Source organism: Taudactylus pleione, unplaced genomic scaffold, assembly GCF_031769625.1.
Source record: "Taudactylus pleione unplaced genomic scaffold, aTauple2 ptg000083l, whole genome shotgun sequence".
NCBI lineage: Eukaryota > Metazoa > Chordata > Amphibia > Anura > Myobatrachidae > Taudactylus > Taudactylus pleione.
This window is the reverse complement of record NW_028284485.1, coordinates 10,090,966-10,118,102: the sequence shown is the minus strand read 5'-3', so window position 1 is coordinate 10,118,102 and position 27,137 is coordinate 10,090,966. Positions and strand designations below refer to the sequence as shown.

Here is a 27,137-nt window from a genome sequence, read left to right as displayed (position 1 = left end):
TGTGATTACTCATGAGAGGGTACAAGTTACTTCTTACATTTTTATGGGATTTTACAACAACTGTACCTGCACCCCCATCTGCATAGGGTGGTGGTGGTGCATGTGAACCACTGGCAATATCTTCCACAATGTTACCTTGCTGCACACACTGCAGTTTAGTACTGCATGTGTACTCTTCGGTAAAATGCTCGCAACTCTAGTTTGCATCGCGTGCACACCTTTAAGCCACGCATCCCCCTCACACTGCCATAATCACAGTATTTAATTGCATAAGCACCGTACTTAGTATACTTAATATGCCGTGCCGACCCAAGCGGCACTTCCAATAGCAGCACATCATCTAATATCTCTTCCATTTGCTTGGCTCCCATTCTGGGAGAACCCTAAGCTTTTCAATAGAGATTTAAATTGACAGTCAAGATACTTTCACTTACCTGCAGACGATATTAACAGGATACGCCCACACACCTATGGAAGAATAACCAGGCTGCATCCATGCACCTAATCCCTTTTTGACTACCTTTCAACAGCTAGCATGTAGTTATTCCAATAACACCTACCCTTTTTCAGTGATTTCATCCACCCTCTGCTCAGTTCCAATCACAATTTAGCCAAAACTGTGCAATTCAATTACAATGCTCAAATAACTAACTGATCACTGAATAATGCAATCACACTGAGAGCTGAAACTACAATAAAGACAACAACTACACCTGCTTATGTGTATAGACTGCGGTATCTACTACCGAGCCACTAGGCCGACACCAGGAGCCTAGCACTTAAGGTTCCTACGATACCCTTAACTAGGGAACATGTTACCCCTACCAACAAATATTCACTGTTAGACACCCTTTTCCTGTGCAAAAAAATACATGTTTTCCCAGACTATGGCAACACTGATCAAGGTGTTTACAACAATGCTATCTATCAATATCACCGTGCACTCTCAATGGCTTTCTTTAAAACAAGTGGAAGCAATACAGGAAATACGTATACGCTATTGTGCGACTAGTCGTTTACACAAAATGCATTATTACCCTTATGCTATTGTGCGACTTCCCCTTTTAAACATAAAAATCTATCAATGAAGGAAAACAAACTTTTTCCTTCCTTGTCCCTGGAATCTTAATCAGCGCTCCTTAAGCCACAATAATGGAGAGCGGACTCTCAGCAACAAAGTGGTAGCAGATTTTCGAAGGCACAATGCATTCTCCTGCTATGGTGCCTCCACCCTTTTGCTGAGAGATCGCTAACCGAGTGTAACCAAGTGACCAGTAGTGTGATTCACACTGCGAGCCCCCAACTATGGATTCCTACCTATCATTTCCTACCTACCTGGTTCCAAAGCACAAACAGTTATTATTCAATATAACAGATGGTTACACGCTGTGATCTAAATACAATTAGCGCAAATAAATCATACAGACCCAAGGTACAGTTGTTACATATGCATGCGCCCTGGACCCAGATACCGGCATCAATATAGAAACCTCTGTCATCAGCAAGGCAAGAAGACTGGCATCCAAGTTTAGAGAGCTCACATATATACTCTTACAGTGATAGTTAATACAATAGAACAGTTTGACATGATTCCATTGGTTCTACTTCCTGGTTCATCTGTTACAGTACAGTTCAAAGGTCATTTTGAATGGACACAAACCAGCCTCCAACAGCCCTTTGTGTCCTTTTTCCCGTTCCATACCAAATCTAAGCTGGTAACATTACAGAGTACATTTTATTGTTTAACTCTCTACAGTCCATAGTTTGCAGACACATGTTGCGATCCTCTCACCGATGGCACCAGAAATCTGCAAAGACACAGTGGTTCAGTACAACACCAAACACGGTCTGCTTACCATTTACTGAACCTTAGACATCAAATTAAGTTTATTTCACCACATAATAATACTGAATAAACCTTGAATATTACACTTTAATGCTATTGAATCTTTTATGTAAGTGTGCAGTTTGTAAGTATTGGGAAATTGAGAAAAAGACGCTAGTTAGCATTGTGCGACTATGTGTTTGTGGAGTACACCATGGTATGTGTTTTGCAGGGTTAATCATATTATATGTTTTAGTGACTTTCTGTATTTATATGGTGAGGACTTTTAACTTCTTTCTATTGTGTGGGAATAGCACAATGCTAAATAATAGCATCACCATATGTACTTATAATGGGCGAGATCATTAAAATGGTGTTGGGCGGCCAGTCGCAAAATGGTGTCTCATTGCCATTTGCAAAATGGCGTCACGCAGATTTAATTTTAAACCAATCCTGTCTCAGACAATTATTCGGCTTCGACAGGGCTCAAAAATAGTTCTCATAATTGTATATTACATATGAATTATATTAGTAATAATTAAAACCAGTGTAACCCTATATTAATCAGCATATACTAATATTTATATAAAAAATCAAGAAAAGAAAGAATGTTACATGAAGAATAATTGATAAATAGAAATAATATGTAAGTATGAATATCAATATGTGTTGAAGTATATATTAAATAATTTGTTTTCTTGATAAGATGAGTTTGTGAAATAAAGAACCAAAATCAGGCATCTGGAGGGAAGTCATTGTACTATTATCAAGGAATTGTATTTCTTGAATCTATGTAAATCTTCAGAATGACCAATATGGATGGTAACAATTTGGTAATTGGGATCCAGAGTCTTCTTTAAATTCATCAAGTAAGGACTGGGTCTTCAGATGAAGATAACTTGATAGGTTGTTCTGAGTTGATTGGTGTCTGGATATGATGGAATACTTAGTCTCAACCTGGGACTACAGTACCTGGAATTCCCCAGGGGTCACCCAACTAGGTACTAACCAGGCCCAGTGCTGCTTAGCTTCCAAGATCTGATGAGTTTGGGTGCTTAGAATGAGGAATGACTGTAGATAACTATTAGACTTCCAAAATTATCATCTACACCAGGTCCAATATATTACAGCAAAGGAGATATTTCATAGCTATCATTGAAGCCTCATGGGGTCAGTGTATCAAGTGCAAAAATTCAGTACATTTCCCATCTAGAAAGTTTATTCACCAAATCGCCTCCTTTTTCTCCAGTTTGTACATATTCAATGGCCTCATCAGATCTTGGAAGCTAAGCAGCGCTGGGCCTTGTTAGTACCTAGAGCAGAGGAAGTGAGGCAATGAGGGTTTTAGTTGCCATTTTCTCATAGACATTCCTGACAGAGCTGCACCCAGCCCAAACTTTAAGGTACGACGGAAAGAGTTTCCCTGGAAAACTTTGGAAGTGTTGTCGTTTTGAGGTTAATCTACCCACTGCAAGTACCATCTGGAAATCAGATAAGCCTATTTTGTTTTATATTTGCATGCACATTACTTACTTTAAGCACAAGTTCAAATATTTTAAATACTACTCTATTAGGTGTACCTCTCATTATTATTTTTCAGCACTTTGGTTCCCATTGCCACATGGATTATTGAGAAACTGCAGCCACCTGTTACTACCAGGAAGTGTTCCTCACGATGTATCATACATTGCTTGACATTATTCACATAAGGAATTTGAAATTTGTGTGCTAGCATTACTTTCTGTATATATATATATATATATATATATATATATATATATACAGATATGTCCACATACACCTTTGTGAAAATTGAGCCGTGGCCTGCCATTCATGACATCAGATAACCAGCCCTCCCAAGATATACATGTCGGGACATGTGTAAGGAGGCTGAAATATAGTGTAGTACCACTTTTCAGATAGCAGGTGGCAATTTTAGAAAAGTAAACTATGGCTGCCTAAGTAGAAAGCTGGAGAGGAAGATCCAATACAGTAAGCTACTTCCCATTGCAGTGCCAGACAGGCTTACAAAATTTCCTGCATACTTTGGCTACATATACAGTAAAAAGTCCTACAGAATAGAAAATATCACTTGGAAATATAGCATCATATTTCATATACTAAAAAAAAAACTATTGCTATATTTCTAGCTGGATCTAGAACAGAAGCTGTCAGTTTCAGTTCATTTTCACTTTGTAAGAGGTAAAAGACTTCAGTATTTGCCTGTAGGTGTTATAGCATAGTGGTAAGGTGACTGCACATCACACCAGGAAATTAGGGTTTGAATCTCAGTGTAAACCTATTTTTTTCTCCAAAAATACATTTTTATGATTCAATATATATAGTATAATTCAAAAACTGACCATCAGTAAAATACTGTATGTTTATGTCCTTCTCCAGGTAAGCCCTTTGCTTTTCTCAACACAGAGGGGAGGGGGGAGGAATTCATTTTGTAAAGGCTGCACAGTTTCCACAGACAGACAACAAACCACATTTTCATGAGAAACTTTTGTAAATTGACACAGAAGCACGGATGGGATCAGTGAGACCCCTCTGTGCGGCTATGTATTTCAATGACATAGATGCATTCATGGACCAGGAGATCCATGCTACATGCATCTGGGTCATTGACACAGAGCATAGACGGGATCAGAGAGACCTGTCTGTGTTGCTGTGGTAAAAAAAAAAAAACCTGTGAAAACAAATAAGTAAAAAATGGCATGCCCCCCTCAACAAAAGAGCCCTGAACTTTTAGTGACCCAGTGCTGGTTTTGACTAAATACAGGGGAAAAATGACATAAGTACAGGGGACCCCTAAGCACAACAAGCACTAGTCAGAACCAGCATTGGTTGCAAATGGGTGACAAACGATAGAGGGACAGTGCGCAACTGGCACTGGGCACTTATCTGATTTTGGAAATACAGGGGGAAAAAATGAGTAGGGTCCCCCTGTAAAATTCAGAACCAACACCAGACTTTTTCTAGGGAGGGGGTTAATGCCACAGCCAGGGGAGCCCCTTCACTGGGCCTGCCAGTCAAAGCATTAAACCAGACCACTAAGCTAAGGACCCCCTAATCAGAGCCAACTCTTGGGATGTTCAACCAGTGCGGTCGAACAAGGGTGCCAACCCATAGAGGGTGCTCAGATCTGTCTGCCTGCCCCAGATCCCTAACCGAAGGAAAAACCTCGCGATCCCACTCTTGGGTCATGAGGTTGTGGGGTCACAAGGTTTTTTATTGAGCGGGCTTAATGCTGATTAGCTGAGAGAGCCTTCCATCATGGATCTCAGCATTAAGCCCATTTAATATGCACACAGGAAGAAAAAGAAGATGGCGCCCACCATCCCCCACTGCCATACAGCGCCTGCACCTCCGCTGCCGACACTGCTGGCTCCCGACTGGCAGCATCCCTTGCTGCTGACACCACTGCTGCCCCACGTACTGAGGACACAGTCAGCGACCCCCACACTGCTGACACTGTGGACACCACCAGCACCCCTGCACTGCCAACACTGTCAGCACTCATGCACTGAGGATACCGCTGGCACCCCGGCTCTGCCGAAATTGCCATCACCCTGCATTGAGAACACCACTACACTGCCAACACAGTCAGCAAACCTGCACTGAAGACACTGCTTGCACCCTTGCACTGCCAACATCGCTGGTACCCTTCACAGAGGACACTGCCAGCACCACAGCACTGCCATTCCATGTACTGAGGACATCGCCTGCAACCCCCACACTGCCAACACAGCCAGCAAATCTACACTGAGGACACTAATGGAACCCCCACTCTGCTAACATCGCTGGCACCCTGCATTAAGACCACCCCTGTACTGCCAACATAGGCCCTGATTCTGAGCCACTCGTAAGCGGCAGGTCGTTCGCTCCGAGCGATGTTTGGCCAACTGCGCAAGCGTACGGATTGTTATACGCATGCGCGAACCAGTCAGTGCGGTCGAAATTCATGTGCTCGCAAAATAGCGAATGCCGGCTAATTTGAGTGACAGAATGAGGCGTATGTGGGTGGTAACAGGGGAAGGTGCTTGAAAACGGGGGAGTGGAATTCAGAATGCAGGCGTGCTTAAAGGTCAAAACAGGCGTTTTATGGGTGTGCATAATTAAAACAGCAGCATCATTAACCACGTCACTGGGTTATTTTATAGCCAGAACTGCTCGCAAAATTGTGGTAGCAAAAACCGACCACTAGAATAGCGTGCAGTTCATACCCTGTTCGATGTACTCGATTAATCTAATAAATAGCGGACATGACGTAGGATGCGAGCGGCCAGGGGACGTAATTTCCCAAAAAACGACCGCAAGTTTTGTTCGCTCGTTCAGACCTAGAGGCGTGAACAGACCGCAAACAGCGAACGGTTCATTTGAATAGCCACCCCTATTTTCAGGACAAGCGAGCGCTAATTGCGTCCGGCTCTGAATGAGGGCCATAGTCAGCAAACATGCACTGAGGACACTGCTGGCACCCCCACTGGTCCCCTACACTGAGGACACTGTCAGCACCACAGCATGGACAAACCAAATGCTGAGGAAATTATCAACAACCCCTACAATGCTGATGCAGCCAGCAAAGCTGCACTAAAGACACCACTGGCACTGCCAACATCATCAGTACCCTTCACTGAGGACACTGCCAACACCAATGCACTGCCATTCCATGTACTGAGGACACCGTCAGCAACCCTGCTATGCCAACACTGCTGTCACAGTATGTGCACTATTGGTGTATCAAAACCACACTGTATAACACACTGTATCCATGTTGGAAATTGGAAGATGAACTGTCACATGCTAGTGTCACCCACTGTGTCACTTAGCTTAGTCAGCCAGCTAGCTGGATGCAACCTTTTGGCCTTAACAAGATGCAAAATATAATATTGTGAGGTGGTCAAAATTGATTGGAAATTACTGTAAATAAATGTTATTGAGGTAAATAATACTGTAGGATCAAAAACAAGCCCATATTGTGATTTTAACTGTTTTTATGATATTTTAAGAAAATATCCAGATCCAAACCCAAAACCCAAAACACCAAGGAAAAAAACCCAAAACCAGATTCAGATCCAATACCAGGGGAGCTCCAGATCCAAAACCAAAACACAATGGTGGGTGCACATCTCTCTCTCTCTCTCTCTCTCTCTCTCTCTCTCTCTCTCTCTCTCTCTCTCTCTCTCTATATATATATATATATATATATATATATATATATACACAAAGTGGAAAACAAAATATTGTGCTTCCAGCTACATTACTGGTCTATGAATGTACAATATAACCATGGAATATGAGTACAAAGGGCAACATTAATGAGTAGTAACAACACACAGGGGGAGGGCTAATGAAAACTTGATTTGTTGTCTGTGTAAAAAGTGCAGTCTTTACAAATAAATTCCTCCTCCCTCCACCTCTGTGTTGAGACAAACAATGAGCAGGGTTATTCTGAAAAAGGACATGAACACACTGTAAATTACTGATGGCCAGTTTTTGAATTAAAATGTATATCTAGAACCAGTACTGTATATGAATACTGGGATGGCAGTGCTGCAGTGCTGGCAGTGTCCTCAGTGAAGGGTACTGACAGTGTTAGCATTGCAGTGTGCCAGCGGTGTCTTCAGTGCAGGTTTTCTGGCTGTGTCGGCAGTGCAGGGGTTGCTGATGGTGTCCTCGGTACATGGAATGGCAGTGCTGCAGTGCTGGCAGTGTCCTCAGTGACAGGTAATGGAGGAGTCGGTAGTATGGGGGTGCCAGTGGTATCTTCAGTGCAGGTTTGCTGGCTGTGTCGGCAGTGCAGGGGTTGCTGACGGTGTCTGCAGTACATGGGATGGCAGTGCTGTAGTGCTGGCAGTGTCCTCAGTGAAGGGTACTGGCAATGTCAGCTGTGCCAGTGGTGTCTATGGGTGAGGGGGGCACACCGAGCCACTGCTGCTGTGTTCATAGAGGGGGAAGGAGGAGGAGAGCTGCTGCTGTAAAGGTGCATACACGTAGCAATTTAAAAGAAAAATTTAAATGATATCGATATTGTTATCATTACCATTATCTATCAAATCATCTTTTTTTAATGTACCCTACCAACTTACCTTCAACCAGCAATGTGCAGGCATGTATGGATGATAGCGATATCGCCCATCGTCCCTGCATGCTGCACAACCTGCTGATCGTGGGTCGCTATAGTTGCTGGCAAGTTATTGGTGTGTTGGTTGATCTATATAGATCATCCAACATACCAGTGTAATGGTGCTACATGTGTATGCACCATTACACTGCTATGGGTGGGGGAGGGGGGCACACAGAGCCAGTGATGCTGTTATCAGGGATAGGGGTAGAGGGAGAACTGCTTTAGTGTGTGCACTAAGGATAGGACATAAAAAGACAACATTGAAAGTACTGTACAGTTTTTAATGTTGATTACAAAACATTGTTTAGATCTAAACATTGGTTCTGGAACATCGATGTTAACCAATTTTCTATTTTTTAATGGACCTGTAGGTGCTTAAACATATAAAACACCAATAAACTTCTGAAATCATACTTATTTTATATTTAATTTATGAGGGCTTACAGTATGTATAGTCCCACATACTGTATATCACTCCCTTGGAATGGTGCTCTTTGGGCCTGATTCAGAAATGTACGCTAACCCAATTGCTAGGACACATCTCTGATGGTGGGAGGACTGTGCATGTGCAGCTCTCTGGCTCTGAGTCCGCTTGCAGTGTCCCCCAGCTGCAGCCTGATTGACAGGCTGTGGCGTTTTGGAGGCAGAGCAGGGGTGGTCCCTGGCAGTGGGATGGTAGGCATCCTCATTCAAATGAGTCTTAGTGTTTTTCTATTATCAGGACTTTTTAAATATAGAGGTCCTGTTTTTATCTGTAATATTTTTAATAAAATAGCTGTTTGAAGCAGTATTATGCTACAGTACATCCGGAAAGTATTCACAGCGCATCACTTTTTCCACATTTTGTTATGTTACAGCCTTACTTCAAAAAGGAATAAATTAAGTTTTGTCCTCAAAATTCTACACACAATACCCCATAATAACAACATGTAAAAGGTTTTTTTGAGATTTTTGCAAATTTAATTTAAAAAAAAACACTAAGATATCACTTGTAGATAAGTATTCATGGTCTTTGTCATGAAGCTCAAAATTGAGCACACGTGCATCCTATTTCCACTGATCATCCTTGAGATGTTCCTACAGCTTAATTGGAGTCCACCTGTGGTAAATTCATTTGATTGGACATGATTTTGAAAGGCATACACCTGTCTATATAAGGTCCCACACTTGACAGTGCATATCAGAGCACAAAACAAGCATGAAGTCTTATGAATTGTCTCAGACCATGAGAACAAATATTGAACTCTTTGGCAAGAATGCCAGGCATTCTATTTGGAGGAAACTAGGCACCGCTCATCACCAGGCCAATGCCATCCCAACAGTGAAGCATGGTGGTGGCAGCATCATGCTATGGGGATTTTTTTTAGTGGCAGGAACTTGGAGACTAGTCAGGATAGTGGGAAAAATGAATGCAGCAGTTTACAGAGACATCCTGGATGAAAACCTGCTCCAGAGCACTCAGACTGGGGCGACGGTTAATCTTTTAGTAGGACAATGAACCTAAGCACACAGCCGAGATATCAAAGGAGTGGCTTCAGGACAACTCTGTGAATGTCCTTGAGTGGCCCAGCCAGAGCCCAGACTTGAATCCGATTGAACATCTCTGGTGAGATCTGAAAATGGCTGTGCATCGACGATTCCCATCCAACCTAATGGAGCTTGAGAGGTGCTGCAAAGAGGAACTGCCCAAAGATAGGTGTGCCAAGCTTGTGGCATCATACTCAAAAAGACTTGAGGCTGTAATTGCTGTCAAAAGTGCATCAACAAAGTATTGAGCAAAGGCTGTGAATATTTATGTACATGTAATTTTTTTAGGGCTTTTTTTATTAAATTTTAACAAATCTCAAAAAAAACTTTTTACACATTGTCATTATGGGGTATTTGGTGTAGAATTTTGAGGAGAAAATTTAATTTATTCCATTTTGGAATAAGGCTGTAACATAACAAAATGTGAAAAAAGTGACGCACTGTGAATACTTTACGGATGCACTGTATGTACTGTACCTCTATTTACTTTTATGTTAGTACATGAAATATCATCTGGAAATCATCTGTTGGAGTTGCAATAAAGGATTTTATTGAAATCTACTGTATGCTGTTGAATCCTCTTTATGTGAAGAAAATTATAAGGTAACGTTGAAACCTGAAGGGGTAATAAGAGGTGTTTGCTTTAAATGCATCAAGAGGTATGTACCTTGAACATCAGGTGGATGGGACTGTTCTATCAACACCTATTTTTCAGATATAAATAATCCCTCACATTGGGTAGATCAACAATAATTTTAAAATACTACACTATGGGTCTCATTTATTAATAAGTTTTATCATCAGAAGGAGTGAAACATTTCACTGTATATGATAAATGGTGCTCCAGCCAATCAGCTCCCAACTGTCAACTGTTAGAAAAGTGACAGTTGGGAGCTGATTGGCTGGAGCAACATTTATCATACACAGTGACATTTGTCACTCGTGTTGGTGATAAAACTAGTTAATAAATGGGTGCCTTTGATTGTTTCCTTTTGTTGTCATCATTTTGAGGTAAATATAAGGACACAAAGGGCCTGGATGGAATTGCAGAGCCACACATCAGCGCACACAAGAGACTGTGCAATTCTGTTCATTTCTAATGCAAATGCAGAAGGAGGTGTCGCACACCTCCTTTCTGCATTTGCATGATCTCAGCTCTGTGACTGAGGCCACAGCCTGGTGTCACCATCAGAACAATTGCAACTAATGGTTGCCGATGTTCCTTAGGCCAGGCTGCGGGAGCTAAAACTTCCCACAGCCTGGCCGGGTCCTGGCAGCTTGTGAGGCCAGAAAGTCTGCGTGCACCCATACGGACTCTGCCCTCGCCCCTCCTTGAAAAATGGGGCAAAACACCCCTGTTTCTGGGAACATTGCCAGGGAACATCCCCGCTCCACCTCCAAAACACTGCAACCTTTCAATCAGGCTGTGGCCAGGAGACACTGCAAGCGGACTAACAGTCAAATGGCTGCACATGCTCAGTACACCTCCTGTGCATGTGCAGTCCTACCACCATCGGAGATGTGAGCTAACTATCGGGTTTCAGAACCAATGTTTAGGTCTAAACAATGTTTTGTAATTAATGTTAAAAACATTGGAACAGTACTTTCAATGTTGTCTTTTTATGTCCTATCCATAGTGCACACACTCCAAGCAGCTCTTCCCCTCCCCCCATCCCTGATAACAGCATCACTGGCTCTGTTTGCCCCTCTCCCCCACCCACAACAGTGTAACAGCAGCAGCTCACCTCCTCCTCCTCCTCATTTCCCCTCTATGAACAATGCAGGGGTGGGTCAGTGTGCAATCCTCACCCAGGGCAAAATTTAGGTCTGTGGGGATTCCTGGGCAACAAATGTGGGGGGCTATCAAGTTTATATATATATATATATATATATATATATATATATTTATATAGCAACTGACATACTGTGTACACTTTACTGTAATAACAAAGTGGAAAACAAAACATTGAGCTACAATACTGGTCAATGAATGTACAATATACCCATGGAAAATGAGTACTATTTTGGGAGGATGGTAGGGATCGAAAGTACAAAAGTGTCTCAATACACAAAGGGCAACATTAATGAGTAGTAACAACACACGGGGGGAAGGCTAATGAAAACTTGATTTGTTGTCTGTGTAAAAAGTGCAGCCTGCACCCTCAGCTGTAACTCCCTCTGCACCCCCAAAACACCTCCTGTATGCTGTCACCTCCACCACCAGTGCTACTGTTCCATTTTGTTGCCCTTCTTCCCTGTAGGTGCCCAGTTTGCTGCTCTCATCCCTGATGGTTAATAAATTATAAAAAAGCAATGAAATTCCATAGACAAAAATCATACAATTTCACATGTCCCATTAAGGCTTCTTAGACATGATCTGAAATTTCACAAAATTTCTTCTTCTCAAACTTAGTAATGAAATTCTGATCATTAAGGCTGATGCCTTAAGGCAGTGGTTCTCAAACTCAGTCCTCAGGACCCCACACAGGTCACATTTTCCAGTTCACCCAGCAGGGGCACATGTTTAAAAGATCCACAGGTGGAGTTAATTATTTCACTGATTCTGTGAGGAGACCTGAAAAACATGCGCTGTTTGGGGTCCTGAGGACCGAGTTTGAGAACCTGTGCCTTAAGGGATGTGTTCTTGGCTTCCCCCCTTTGTACTGTTTAATCTTCCCCCATCTACACTCCTTTCTGTCTCAACCATCCACGCTGCTTTGTTTCCACCCCCATCCACACTAATCTGATCCCATCTGCGCAGCTCTATCTTCTGCTCAGACCTCAGTTGCATAAACTGCATGTGTGTATTCCAATGAGCACACAATTCTGTTAATTAGCAGCACCACCAATAATTTTCACTTTAGCACTATGGGCTAAAAGTACTATTCCTTGGAGAGAGGTAAAGTGGATGGAGATAAAATACCAACCAATCAGTTAACTGTAATTTTTAAACATAGCCTGTAAAGTAACAATTACAAACTGATTGGTTTGTAGTTTATATCACCTAATTTGTCTTTCCCCAATGCTTAGTACATAGACCCCAATGTACTAACCAATCAGCTCCTAACTGTCATTTTAGAAACAGTCTGTAAATTGACAGTTAGGGGCTGATTTGTTGCTAATTTATCTTTGTTCACTTTATCTATCTCCAGTAGACCCATTTAACATAACTATTTGTGGCATATTTTTGAAAGCATCTGTTTTTTGAGGGCTAACTGCAAAACTTTAGTATTTTCCAGATGTATTTGTCATAGTGCACTGGACAAAAGCATGAAAATACTGGGTCTGGCAGTGCTAATAAACAGAAGGACAGCAGGTGGGGAGTCCCTGCTTTTGTGTGGTCTGGCTCTTTTTCCCAGTGTCTGGCAGTAAGGTGCAGGTGACTGTGGCTCTACTGAGGGTGCATGTACTGACCTGAGTAAAATTTAATGGGCCAAATCCTCCCATAGGCAACATCAAAGGAGATGCTTAATTTAAGCCTCATTCTATTTATGAAAGTCCCTGGCTCCACTCCTTTGCTCCCAAGCCATACTCCCACATTCCCAGTGCTTACTACTGCTTATTCCTGACTTTGACTTTGTTTGCGACCTGATTCCTTCTTCTCCCTGGTACTGCACTTTATATTCTGGTTTTGACTTTGGCTATCCTCTGTGACCTTGTCTACTCCCTTGTACTGTCTTGTTTGTTTGGTTCTAACCTGCCTTGTTGACTACATTGTATATCTTCATTGTACTCCATTCTTATATACAGGGATATTCAATATGGAGCAAAAAGTCAGTTTGTGTGATAATTTCGCACCGATGACATCATTTTCACTGGTTTTAGTTTTACACCATATTCAATTTCAAAGACTTTTCGCAGGTTTGAAAAGTCTTTGAAAAAAAATGGGGATAAATTTTCACCACTGAATAGGTGGCGAAAAAAAGTGCAGAATTGTGGTTTAGGGGTGCAGGCTTAAAAAAAATAGCCTGCACCCCTGGGAATGACATTTAAAAATAAACTGTGTCAAAAAAAGTTTAAAAAAAAATAAGGACACCGCAAAAAAATTATTTAAAATTTGGGGTGAAAAAAAAAAATGGGAAAACAGTGTTTAAAAATAGGGAAATAGGTTCAGGGCTATTCTGCAAGTATGCAGTAGGTGTTTTCTAGAATAGGCTATTAGTGACAGATGCATATTTGCAGAATTTTTAAATAAAGACTTCAGGGACTTAAAAATATGCTAGTACCCATTTTCATGTACCCCAAATTTGATGGGTAAACCTTTAAAAAAATGAAAAAAAAACCTAAGTGCTCTTCTGCATCACTTCTTCAAAGTCGGAAAAAAACACCTGCAGCCGCTATTTAAATCTCCGACTTTCATTTGCAGGCTAAAATGGGGGTACCCATAGTGAACCCCCATGTTTTTACAGTTTTAGGGGGGTCCTACAATTTATTCCAGGTCAATTTCGTTTTTTTTTGCAGATCCCACTTCACAGGTTCCCGTTTTCGTAGCTATTATATTGAATACTGGGATAATGCGGGCGCGTGCCCGATACTTTATCCCAGGAAAATCTCCGATGTGGAGCAGAAAGTCCAGCATGGACTTTTCGCTCCCATATTGAATACCCCTGTCAGAGTACAACAGCACCTGTATTAAGGAATCAAGTCTGAGGGCTATGACCTGAATGTCAGATGCATCACAGTCCATACCTCCTTGTGGTTCCTGGTAAATACTGCCTGCACATTAGACTTTATGCCTCAGTACTCATGCTTACCAATACCAAAATATGGGCTAGCATCCACTAAACACTCATGAGTTGTGATAGGATATTCTGCCAACATTGATGCTGCTGGTAATCTTCAACTCAAGATATGTTGGAGAACCTCCTAACCAGAATCAAGAAGCAAGAACAAGACAGGGTACAGATTATGCAGTGCCTACAATCGCTTTTACAATGAGTCAGTGTGGCTCAGAAACCTCCAGTAACAGGACCACCTCTGGTGGCTGTTCAATCTGATTGTGCTCCTACACCATTTTTGACTAATAATCCCTCAATTTATGATGTAAATCCCAAAGGCTGTCAAGGATTTCAAAATCACTGCTTGATTCAGTTAGAGCTCCATGCAGCATATTTCCATTCAGAGAGGATGAATATTCTCACTATTTAATATCTCACGGTTGTCTGGACAGGCATTGGCATGGGCAAGAAATTAACCTCTGGTTAATAACAGCACTTATTTTCTAGCAGATTTCCAGAAGGTCTTTGACGAGCCTGGGTTAGTATTCTCTATAGGGACGGCTGTTCTGAAGTTGAACCAAGGCAACCAATCTGTTCAACAATGTGCTGTGCAGTTCAGAAACCTTGCCTCAGAGTTAAGAAGGACCAGTTAAGCCTTTGTTGCCACATTCATGCAAGGTCTGTAAGAGCAAATCAAGAATGTACTGGTGTCCAGAGAATTTGCAACATCTCTGGATGATCTGATATCTATGTTTATCAAGGTTGACCAAAGAGAGAGAGAGCATTAGAGAGGGAACAGTCCCAGTGCTTCAGCTTTTAGCTCACCCCACATTTCACAGCTCCAGTTGAGTCTTCATGCAGATTAGGATTCACATCTTCCTGCCTTAGAGAGGGAAAGGAGGTTCAAGAACAAGCTCTGTCTGTACTGTGGTGAACCAGGTCATCTTCTCTCTGGCTCTTCTAAATGTCCAAGAAATAAGTAGGCCTAACTCATCAAGGGATGTTTAAATTAGGTGCATTTCAGCACACCCCAAAAGAAAACACTTTCTCCCCGGTTACTATCAACGTGACTCTGGTTGCCATCCATCCAGAAATTTATTTGTGTATTCTATCTTCAGGAGCAACTGGCTCCTCCTCTGCCATCGTTCTGACTGCCTTTGACTTGCACTGGCTAATAATAGCTGAAACAAGAGGGTAGGGTGATGACGCAGTGAGCTACGATTGGCTCAATCCGGCCATCTTGAATTTATAAAAGGTGCTAAACTCTGCAAGTAAAGGTCCTGCCATCATGCTATATGTTGCCTCACTATGCCATTCCCACATTGTCCTGCCACAACATGCTGGGCTGGGTCCCACAGCAGCAGTGGAGAGTGCCAGGATTCCCTGGAACCCACACAACCACTGTGTTGTTGGTGTGCTCAACTGCTGGGACTGGAGGTTGGTCACCAGCTCTGGTCTTAGTAGCCTACACACTACAAAATTTGTCAGCTGGTCAGCGGTTGAGTCTTTTAGTTTTTAAGCATTCTTAAAAATCAGGAGACCTGATATTCAACCAGGACCCGGTGTTTGAGTTGGTCGGCAGAGGGTACACACTTGTCCAATTTCGGAGAAACCATTCGGTCCATAGGCGGATCTGCCAAGGATTGGACAAGTGTTTTACCAGCTTAAGAATTAAATATACAACAGTAAATCAACTGTAGTATTATTATATGAGCAATCATATAGTAATATAATGAGATTCAAGGGGTAAATGCTACTAAATTGTAAACAAGTTTTATTTCAAATTATTTAAATATGATGAGATGCAAAACATAAATAAAAAGCTATAGTAAACACAAATTGGAAAGAAACATAACACAAATTGTGAACTACAATTTTCAAACTTGACAATTAATGATGAGAATTAAAACGAGGCTGAAGAAAAATGAAATAGCTCTTGCTATTTTGACTTTAATTCCAAGACTGAATATGGGGAATGATCCAATACTGAATGCATTAGCATAAACACAAATTTATGTAAATGCTACCATAGATGTTAATAATGTCTCCATTACAAATGTGAAGTATCAATACAGTTTGATTGATAAATTACCCATATTTTATTAACAATATGATATTGGGTTGATATAAATAAAAGAATCATCAGATTGTGTCCTGTTAGCTTAACATAATACTTTTGGGCACTATGTGCTCATGAATCAAGGAGGAACACATAAGAATAGTATGCCGAGTCTCAGCTTCTTGGACACTGAAGTTTCAATTCCCTGGCAGCTTGTGCACAGTCAACTGGGCCAGGTCTCACTTGGCATTCTGCAGCAAGAGAATCAAGCTGCAAGCTGAGCCTGACCAGACACAGCCAAAGCTCAGGTAGTGTGGCTAGAAGAAATGTGTTAGAGGTAGCACCAGAGTCTACTCATATGGCAACTGCTGCCCCAACACTGCAAGTGGGGATATGGACAGGATGTTCCTGCCAGCTGCTGCCCCATATAACACAGGAAAAGAAATTGCAGATGCACTATGCAATCATTACAGTTCAGATTTAAATGTATATTGTAATTATATATCATATCAGAGGTATTTGGCATATCAATGGCCAATGATACGGGCCTGCCAACCAACATCAAGGTCACCCCATCGAGCAGGTCCCTAACACTATGGGGTCCACAGCTGGGGCACCGGGAACCCCAAAAGGCAGTGCAGCCAAAGACACCCCCATGGCATCACATGAAAAAAAGAGTTGGAAATAGTAATAAAGGTAAAGAATATGTGAAAAAAATATGTGAATAATAAACAAACATAAGAAGTGATGTAAAAAGTAACTATGTGTATTAAATAGTGATGCCCAGAAGAGGCTCAGTCACAACAGCTCAGAGGGCCCCATTCCCAAATGCTTACCCCAAATATACTGACTTAATATAAATTGAAATAGGACTTACTTTGGATTATGCCTGTTACCTGGTGCAGTCAAATGCTAGGTTCCTGCTTAAAGACATAAAGGGAGGTGGGGGAGGGTTACCAATCTAGACTGAAGTAATCTCAGACTTCAGATGTGTGTATAAATTAGAGATGTGTGGGTTCAGTTTTATTCATTTCTTATAGCCAAATTATTGCAAGTTTGGGTTAGTTTGGATTTCTCTTATTGGCTATCCAAAACACGTGACAGTCGGATAGCCAATATGATGTCATTTTTGAGATCCAATAATATCCAAATAAATCCAAGTAAAACTGAACTGCACATCTCTAGTATAAATACACATAATATAGAGGGAGGGGCTCTAGACTGCAGAAACTAATAGTAATGAAAGGTTCTATCATGCAGAGATTTTAAAGTAATATACAAAGGAAAAGAAATTGCAGATGCACTATGCAATCTTTACTGTTCAGATTTAAATGTGTATTGTAATTATATATCATAGCAGAGGTAGTTAGCATATTTTTGGCCAATGACAGGGGTCTTCCCACCAACGTCAAGGTCACCTCATCGAGCAGGTCCCTAACATTATGGGGTTCACATCTGAGGTGCAGGGCACCCCAAAAGACAGTCAAGCCAAAGACCCCCCCAGGGCACCACACACAAAAAAGAGTGACAGTGAAGTGTTCTAAAGTATCAGGTGTGAAAAGGTAGTTATTAAGTGTTGGAAATAGTAATAAAGGTAAAGAATATTTGAATAAAATATGTGAATAATAAACAAACATAAGAAGTGATATAGAAAGTGACTATGTGTAATAAGTGGTGATGCCCTGAAGAGGCCAAGCCATAACAGCTCAGGTGGCCCCACGCCCAAATGCTCACCCCAAATATACTGACATTATATAAATAAAAAATAACTTACTCTTAATTCTGCCTGTTACCTGGTGCAGTCAAATGCTAGGTCCCAGCTTCAAAACATACATAGGGAGGTGGGGGAGAGGTGTCAATCTAGACTGAAGTCATCTCAGACTTCAGAATTGTGTATAAATACATATAATATAGAGTATAGGGAGGGGCTTTAGTCTGCACCACCTAATATTAATGAAAAGTGCTATCAGCTGGCGGTCAGGATTGTGGAACCAGGATAAAGACTGTTGTTGGAATTGTGGCGCCAAAATTGTGACCGCCGACATCCTGACCGCCAGGATCCCAACTACATCCCCATATCAGAAGGGAACTTTTGTGGCTGTTTTTCCATAGCAACATTACAGGTGCTGCTGGATAACTGCTATAGCAGTGCAGCTGTGATTGAATTGAGCCGCCATGGCCTTGATGTCTAAAGGAGTCTGCAGTTCATGTACTCAAATGTTGGCTGCTTGACAGTAGCAGAGCAGTTTAAGCTGGTGTTGTGAGCCTTCCTCAGTCCTGCAAGAAAAGCAGCTGGCAACCATTACTGCTGGCTAGGAAAGGAATTGGACAGTAGAAGGCAGAGCTGCTTAAGTGCAGTTAGCAGCCTAGAGTGGTGTGTGATCCTAACTGGATTGTTAAAGCCACCCCTCCAGGCAATGACTATAGCTGGGAAAGGGAAGCAGCAGCTTTCTTGAGCCCCCTGAGCTTAGGCTGCAGAAATACTGTCCTCCTGCAGCTGTATGAGGGTATTTGTTTTAGGATTGTTCTCCTTCTGAAGCCTGGCTGGCAGGAGGGGACTGAGAAGATTTATGTTGCATATTAAATCATATTTATGTAAATAGAGTAGAAAACTATAAACAGTAATCATGTTGGGCTTTCCAGGATATTGTATTTACATACAAAACATTGTATAAACATATCTTCAAAATACTCCATTGCACATTTATCACATTAATATAATGTAATATTTTATTTTATTTTTTCCTTATAGTAAGTGAAGCAAGAGAGGGATCATCAGGGTGTCTCCATGTATAACCACTGCAAGTGCAGACATTGCCTGGGCAGAAATGGTAGTACAGAGCAGTTTGGTGGTATGCTGCTAAGGGATATTGTAATACTGTTTGTGTTTCAAGTAGTCGTAGAAAAATTTGTGCATCTAAAGACACAATGTTGCTGTTTAGCTTCCAAATTGCATTTGTTTATGGCTCTTGCATTCTAAAAAAAACCATTCAATTGGGATTCTTGTAATCAGATAATAGCAGATGTTTGCACTTCTGTGGCTGTACATTTCCTCTAAAAAGTATTATTTATATAAGACATATGATTTACCCTCCTAGCTGGGGGGAGCAGGACACAGAAGACCAGCATGTTGCGGGTGATGGGCACCAATGAGCATGCACTGCCTGCAGGTCATGCATGCATGCTCAGTATAAAAGACTGAGCCACACCCCCTGCTAGATTTTGCCTCTGCAAGATGGAGGACACAGTGTTTGTATCTGCCATAGACACGCTGCTGGAGTCACCATCCATCAGTAAAAGAGGTATGCAGTCCTCTAGGCATAACCTGGATGAGGCTTCTAATATTTCTTGCGCAGATGAGCAGATAATATTTAAAAAGATAATTATTTAACCTTGTCAGATTGAAGAAGAGCAGGGACACCTCTGAAGAGTGGTGAGAAAATGCACCTATTGACCATGTTTCTTCAAGAAATGCCTATTCAAGACAAAACAGCTAATGCCCATAGCTGGGAATTCTTCCTAGGTCCACAGCAGACCTCTCTCTCCGGCCCATGGCAGGGACATATTTCCTGCCTTGGACTGGCAGTTCACACCACAGCAAGCTCATAAGGGGGCTAGTCACCATCACACACCACCCCTGTCTCTCAAATAAAGATGCTAATTACCCTTCAGTAGATTGAGAGTTTAGGAGATAACTAGGACTAGCTGGTCCTCTCGAGAGGCGAGTTTAGGGATTTACAAATGGCCCGGGTAGCATTAGCCGGCAGAATGCCCCCATCAAAAATTAATTCCTCTCACAGGACAATGAGCCAGCAGTCCCAAGTTTATAATTTTGCCCAATTAGCCATTAGAACTGCTCTCATTAAGGAGGATGAGATGGTTCTCCACAACCATATTGGCATTCCTGACATTACCACTCTGTTTGCCCCAGAGATTGATCTGGACCTTATGTCACTCATTGAGGATTAAGGCCCAGAATGATTCTATAGATAAATAATTAGTAAAATCGAGTTTAAAGTTTCAGACGTGGATAGTCATATGTTATTTGTCCTAAACAAAGCAGAAAAAGAAGGGGACTCAGGGGGCTCCATAGATTCCCTGGTAGCTTCCAAGATGGCCCTCTTAAAAGCTATAAGCAGGGCTACCCTAATGATTGGCCACAATTTTGATTTAATTTCTAATTCCAATAGAACTAGATGGCTGGCAAGTGCAGGTCTCACTAATCTAGCCTCCAGGCCAGTAGACATACCTAACTTAACATATTCTGACCTTTTTGGCCCTGACTTCATAGATAAAGTGAAAGTCTGATATAAAGCCTGTAAGTCATTCACAGACCTTAAGCCCTCTAACGGCCCTTACGACAGGAGGGTAATTCTGGAGGAGATAGCAGTTTGACCCAAAACCAGCAAGGTGCCCCCAGAGCTACCAGAGGAGGCTTATCCCAGACACAGATTGTGAGAGGTACAGGGTCTGACAATGCATTCTCCTTCAGAAAAGATAGAGGATATGGAAAGTCAGTTATCTTAGCTTCCTCCTCCTTTTCTTTCCTAAACAATACTTTCCTGGAGACAGATCACCACAGACAGGAGGTTGCTAAGGATTGTGGAAAAAGGTTTGTCCCTTCCACTTTTCCATTTTCCATGTCAGGTTTATCCCTACTCAAAAATTGACAGTTGTTTTATTAGAGGGTGTCCTATTTCTTTCCCTTCAGCACGGCAAAATAGAGTTGGCAGATACTTCCAGGAGAGGCTGAATCAGTCCCCTGTTCACCATCAAGAAAGAGGATGGTTCATACAGACTGATTTTAAATGTATAAACCATAAACCAGTATATAAAATCATGTTCTTTCCATATGGAGGGCTTAGCGAATGTACCATTCCTGCTTGCCAAGAACAAATTTTGTATCAAAATAGACCTCAAAGATGCCTTTCATACAATTAAAAGTGCATCATCTGGAAGGGTGCCCTCTATCAGTGGGCAGTAATGGCTTTTGGTCTTTTCAATGCCCCTTAAACATTTGCAAACCTCAAGAAGGCATTAGTTACACACCTACATGAGATAGGAGTCCACTGTATAATGTACCTGGATGAAAGTTATTGGAATAATGAGAGCATTAGATTGAGGTTTTCTCCATGCTCCCCTGGTATGTAGGTGCTCTCAGATCCTTCTCTTAGCTCTTATTCAACAGGATCGGGATAGGATGGAAAAAATCCTCTTAGATCCCATAGTTCATAGAGAGATCCGCAGTTACACAGTCATTCCCCTACCCTATCCTAGACTTCTGCTTCCTTCTTAAATGAACAAAGTCATCACATCAGATGCATCTCTTTCAGGCTGGGGAGCATATACAGAACACACAGCAGTAAGGTGAAGGTGGTCTGCTCAAGATTTGAAAGCTCATATCAATCTTTTGGAGTTAAGGGCAGCCAGGTTAGCTCTCTCTAGTCCCTCTGAATTCCCAGGAACAGGGAACAGGACCACGGTTTCTTATCTCAACAGAGTGGGAGGCCCTCTATCCCTCATTCTCTAAGAGGCAATAGACATCTGGAATGGGGGGTGAAGCGATCTGTACTCCGTTGTGCAATATACATTCCAGGAGAGCTGAATTAATTATCTGAATCCTTATCAAGGAAAAAACTCACACTGGATTGTGCAACACTGAAACTGGAGGTTTTTCTCAACATTGTGAAGACCTTTGATCAACCACAGGAGGATCTGTTTGCAACTCCATCAAACACTGAATTTCCAACCTTTTTCTCCAGAATTTGGACTCAAGGGACCATGCACATGGGTGTAAATTTCTTATGCTTCCCCCCTCTTGCCATGCTACTTAAGGTCCTCCACAAGATCAAAGCGGATAGGGTATCTTAACTAATTCTAGTATACTCCATCTTGCCCTCCAGAATTTAGTTCTCCTTGATCACCCCTCTCCTCAAAGGTCCCAAACTTCCCCTAGGCATGTCTAGAGAATGCTTCCAGGAGACTCCAGACCTCCTACAGGATCTTCCCTATTGCATGTTGATAGCAACATTACTCTATTTGTTTACCTCTACCAACCTATCAGCTTCATCTATAACCTTGATAAATGCATCTCTTAGTCCCAGAAAAAGATCAAGATACCAATCCATAATAGAGAAGTTTATCACCCGATGGGCTGCTCTAGCTCAATGTTTGGGCTCTCCTTCCTTTAGCCCTAGATTTTCTGGCTTCTAAGTTTGAGTCAGTCCTCACTTCCACAATAATACATTCATATGGCTTTGCACTGACTCTCCTTATTCCAGGTCTCAAAGAAAAAAACTATACCTTAGACTACTTAAAGGTTTTTTCTTGTCCAGATCTCAGTGTCCATGATACTCTTCCATGTTGGACATTAATCCCTTTCTAAACTTCCTAGCAACTATTCCCTCTACAGCTGACATGTCTAATCTTTTGAGAAAGCTGGCTTCACTCCTAGCACTGGCATTTGCAGCCAGAGGAGCAAAACTTTTTTTAATATACACATCCAAACCCTGGATGACACCCATTCCACTGAGTTATCATTTTGTTTTGAGAGGACACACAAATACCAGTTCCATTCAGACCCATCTGGTGGAGTTCGATCTTTGCATACCTAACACTCACAGCCTCACAGAGACAACATTTGTAACCTCTTTATCACTTGCAGTAAACCCTTTTGTCCCACCTGATGTTCCACAGTCAGAGGTTGGATATTTTCTGCTATGCAGAGTTCAGGGATAGGCACATCCCACCTCAAAGGTCACTCCCTTTGCAATGCTGCTGTCACTTCAGCAGTGGCTAGGGGCTTGCCATTACAGAACATAATGCAAGCCGCTCATTGTTCTTCCACTCATACCTTTGTTAAACACTATTGGAGGCTTCCAATATGCAAAGGATAGAATTCCTTAGAGCAACCTCCAGGTATGTGGTAGTCTACCTAGGTGCCAAGCCTCTTGACAAACAAACACTAGTTTGCTGGAATCTATGAAATGCAAACACTCTCTGTTCTAGAGAATAGGATTTCCACCTAGCAACCGCTCCCATCCTATACCTTGCTAGGTCTGCTGGTTTTAAGCTCTAATGTCAGTTATTAGTTACACCTGACATCTCCTTTATTTTCAGTTGCTCCAAAGGTTAAGAGGAAGCAGCAGCTACCTAAGGATCAGAAGTAGCTTAACCCTTAGTCAGGAAAACACACTATAGTACTTGGTCAACTCAAAGAACTCCTCCAAACAGCAAACTTCTATATGTCTCTCCACCAGCAACCTACAGTATCTACAGTCTCACAACATGAAGGTGCAGTTTGTGGCATTTTTTAAGAGGTTTATGATGTCAAAATATGCTGTGTTAAGTTTAAACCAATAGAAAAGCACAAGGAAATGGTCATCAATTTTTAAATGGATGTTTATTTGATTTTTGATTCTATCAGAAATAGCAAATCCAATGTACTTTTAAACATCAAAATCTGATGAACTTCAATGTCAGATTGCTATTGACACTGAAATATGACGGTTTGTAAAAACCAATTATTTTTTAAAGGAATCTTCCGCCGATTCATCAGTTTGCAATTGAGAGCAAAAATTACACTTTGTAAATTTATCTGCAACATCCATAATGAGTGTGGTTGATAAACCACTATTTATCATCTAGCTCAAGACTGGTCAACTTGTGGTTCTCTAGCTGTTGTGAAAAGTCACAGTATGCCCTACCACAGTTTCAGCATTCTCTAGTAGTAAAACTTTGGCAGGACATGCTGGTACTTGTAATTTCACAATAGCTTGAGAGTCACAGGTTGGCCAGGACTGATCTAGCTGAACACTCAATGCACATATAGGATGACACCCACTTCATTTCTCAATATCTATTGTGTTATATATATTTGTTATACTGAGATTTTTGCAAATCTTATATTGTTGATTTTTTTGTATATTAAAAAAAATTAAACCAATCCTTTGTGTGTTTCTTTTATAGTACATTTTTTTTTTGTTATAGTACATATTACAAATGATTCATTGAACAGCACTCTTTATAAAATATAAAGTGTCTCACCTACTTTACACCCAAAATTATAAAATAAAACACAATGGTTTTTATAGTGAAAAAATATTAAGTTAATATATCCTGATAGCTATTTCAGGGTGTTCACAGCACACCTCAATAAACAGAAAAATGCTAGAAAAAAAAATACCATTCCTAGAATAGAAGGCTATAAAGTACATTTTAAGCATGCTTACTGAAAAACATTTCTGTGTAGTAGAGTTATGATACCCTAGCAGAGAGGGATACAATGTTTTAGTTTATATACATTATAATGGAAGTTTTTTTAATTTGAGTAAATTTATGATTTTCCCTATGATTGGATAAACATTAAAAATAATAAATAGAAATTAAACGTAACAAAATCCTGGTTACATTTTGGACCTTATTCAGAGGCGGCCGTACGGTCTACGACCGCACGGCCGCCTCAATGTTTGGCCAGTGTGCATGCGCACGATGGAGCCGGCACCCTCGTGCGCATGCATGAGACCCGCTACAACCGACAGCGCTGGTCGTAGCAGGTCTCTTTCCAAAGGGGGCGAGCTGTCGATGTTGATTGACAGCTCGCCCCGTTTGGAAGGCGGGCCGGGGGGGTGGCAGCCCAATTGGAGGCGTTCCCATGGGAACACCTACAGTTTGGGGGAGGCCCCACTGACATCATTAGTGACAGAGCCAGAAGCTCTCCAGGGCTTACGACAAGTCAGACCCTACCCTAGGGTCTCGTCATAAGCCCGATGGTCACGATGGCCTCTGACCATCGTGACCATCACCTGAGCGGTCATTAGAGCTGTGGGTGTAAACCCACAGCCTAACGACCGAAACAGAGGCGGGCGGTCAGGATGCAAGTGGCCGCCCAGTTTCTGAGCAACCGCTTGCATCCCCCAACCTCCTCTGAATGAGGGCCTTTGATCTTTCGAAATTATCTGGAATTATGAAATTTATTGTTAAACAGCATTACTATTTCCAATTAATGCCAATTCAAGGGTCACTCCCTTCTCAGTGCTGCCATCACTTCAGCAGCAACTAGGGGCATGCCATTACAGTCCATAATGCAAGCCTCTCTTTGTTCTTCCACTCATACCTTTGTTAAACACTATTGGAGACCTTCAAATACACAAAGTACAGTGGACCTTATTCAGAGTCAGTCGCGAGTGCTGAGCGCTTGCAACTGACCCGACGTTGGTCCACATGGCATGCGCATGACGGAGACTGCTCCGTCGTGCGCATGTGCGAGCCCCCGCTAATGACAGATCACCTGCCATTAGCGGGCTTGAAGCAGACGGAGCGAGCTGTCAATGTTGATTGACAGATTGCACCGTTTGCTGGGCGGGCAGGGGGCATGCCCGGCCAAACAGAGGCCTTCCTTTCAGAATGCTTGCCATTTTGTGGGCGTCCCCACTGACATCATCAGTGATGTCAGTGGGGAGCTTCCTGCTGAAACAGAGCAGGAAGCTCCGTGGGGCTTAAGGTTGACGAGACCCTACCCTAGGGTCTCGTCGCAAGCCCCCGATGGTCACGATGGTCTTGACCATCGCGACCATCTCCCTTAGCGGTCGTTAGAGCTGTTGGTGTTAACCCACAGCCTAATGACCAACATGGAGGTGGCCATTCAGGATGCAAGCAGCTGCCCTGTTTCTGAGCGACCACTTGCATCCTACGACCGCCTCTGAATGAGGCCCAGAATTCCTTAGAGCAACCATCAGGTATTTGTAGTCTAACCACCAGCTGTTGCTAGGTGGCAAGCCTCCTAACAAACAAACACTAGTTTGCAGGAATCTATGATCTGCAAAGTCTCTTTGTTCTAGGGAATAGGAATGTCACCTAGCAACAGCTCCCACCTACAGTATACCAAGCTAGCTCTGGTTTTAAGCTCTAATGTCAGTTGTTATTTATACCTGACCACTCTTTAACTTTCAGGCACTCCAAAGGTTCAGAGGAAGCAGCAGCTACCTAAGGATCAGAAGTAGCTTTACCCTTACATTTCGACAGTCAACGCAAGTTCGCAGAAGATTACGGCAATTTCAAGTCAACATAGGAGATTGTTCTTCTACAACTACCAGTTGCTTTCCTGATTACGTTATACAACAGTTTGCTTGTTTCTAGTAAACATATTTGTTTCTGCATCAACATAGTCTCCTGTCTCCTTTGTTATTAAGTTACAGGAATAAGGGTGATTTCACCCTTCCCAACCTTTCTCTTGTTCTAGTTGGGATTGTCATCTGAGAAGATATCTATTCCAAGGTGTTCACAGCACACCCCAATAAACACAAAAATGCTAGAAAAAAGAATACCATTCCTGAAAGAGAGGGCTATAAAGTACCATTTAAGCATGCTTACTTAACTACATTTCTGAGTAGTAGAGTTACAATACCCTAGAGAGAGGGATAAAAATGTATTAGTTTATATACATTAGAATAGAACTGATTTTAATTTGAGTAAATATCTGATTTTCCCTATGGTTGAAGAGACACTAATAAGAATAAATAGAAATTGAACATAACAAAATCATGGTTACATTTTGATCTTTCAATATTTTCTGGAGTTATGGAATTAAATGGCAAACAGCATTATTATTTCCAGTTAATGCAATCATATTGGGTGCATGATTTTGATGTTAGAGTATTATTATTATTTTCTTTGCAGATTTTATATTTAATTGAAATTTCTCTGTTATGTTTTTCATGTATTTTGCTCAATTTGTTAATATGTGTTTTGAGATATATGCTATATACTTTAAATTCATTAAAATTATTAGTGTTGCATTAAACCTACTACTTTATCCTTTACTTCTCTATTTTTATATATGTTAGATTATGAAACTGCACAGTAATAAAAATATCA

General features: G+C 41.6%; 1 pseudogene; it reads right to left on the bottom strand.

Moving 5' to 3' along the window:
• Positions 1 to 2,785: 2,785 nt before the first annotated feature.
• Positions 2,786 to 2,904, bottom strand: LOC148532138 (5S ribosomal RNA; annotated as a pseudogene).
• Between the last annotated feature and the right edge of the window lie 24,233 nt (positions 2,905 to 27,137).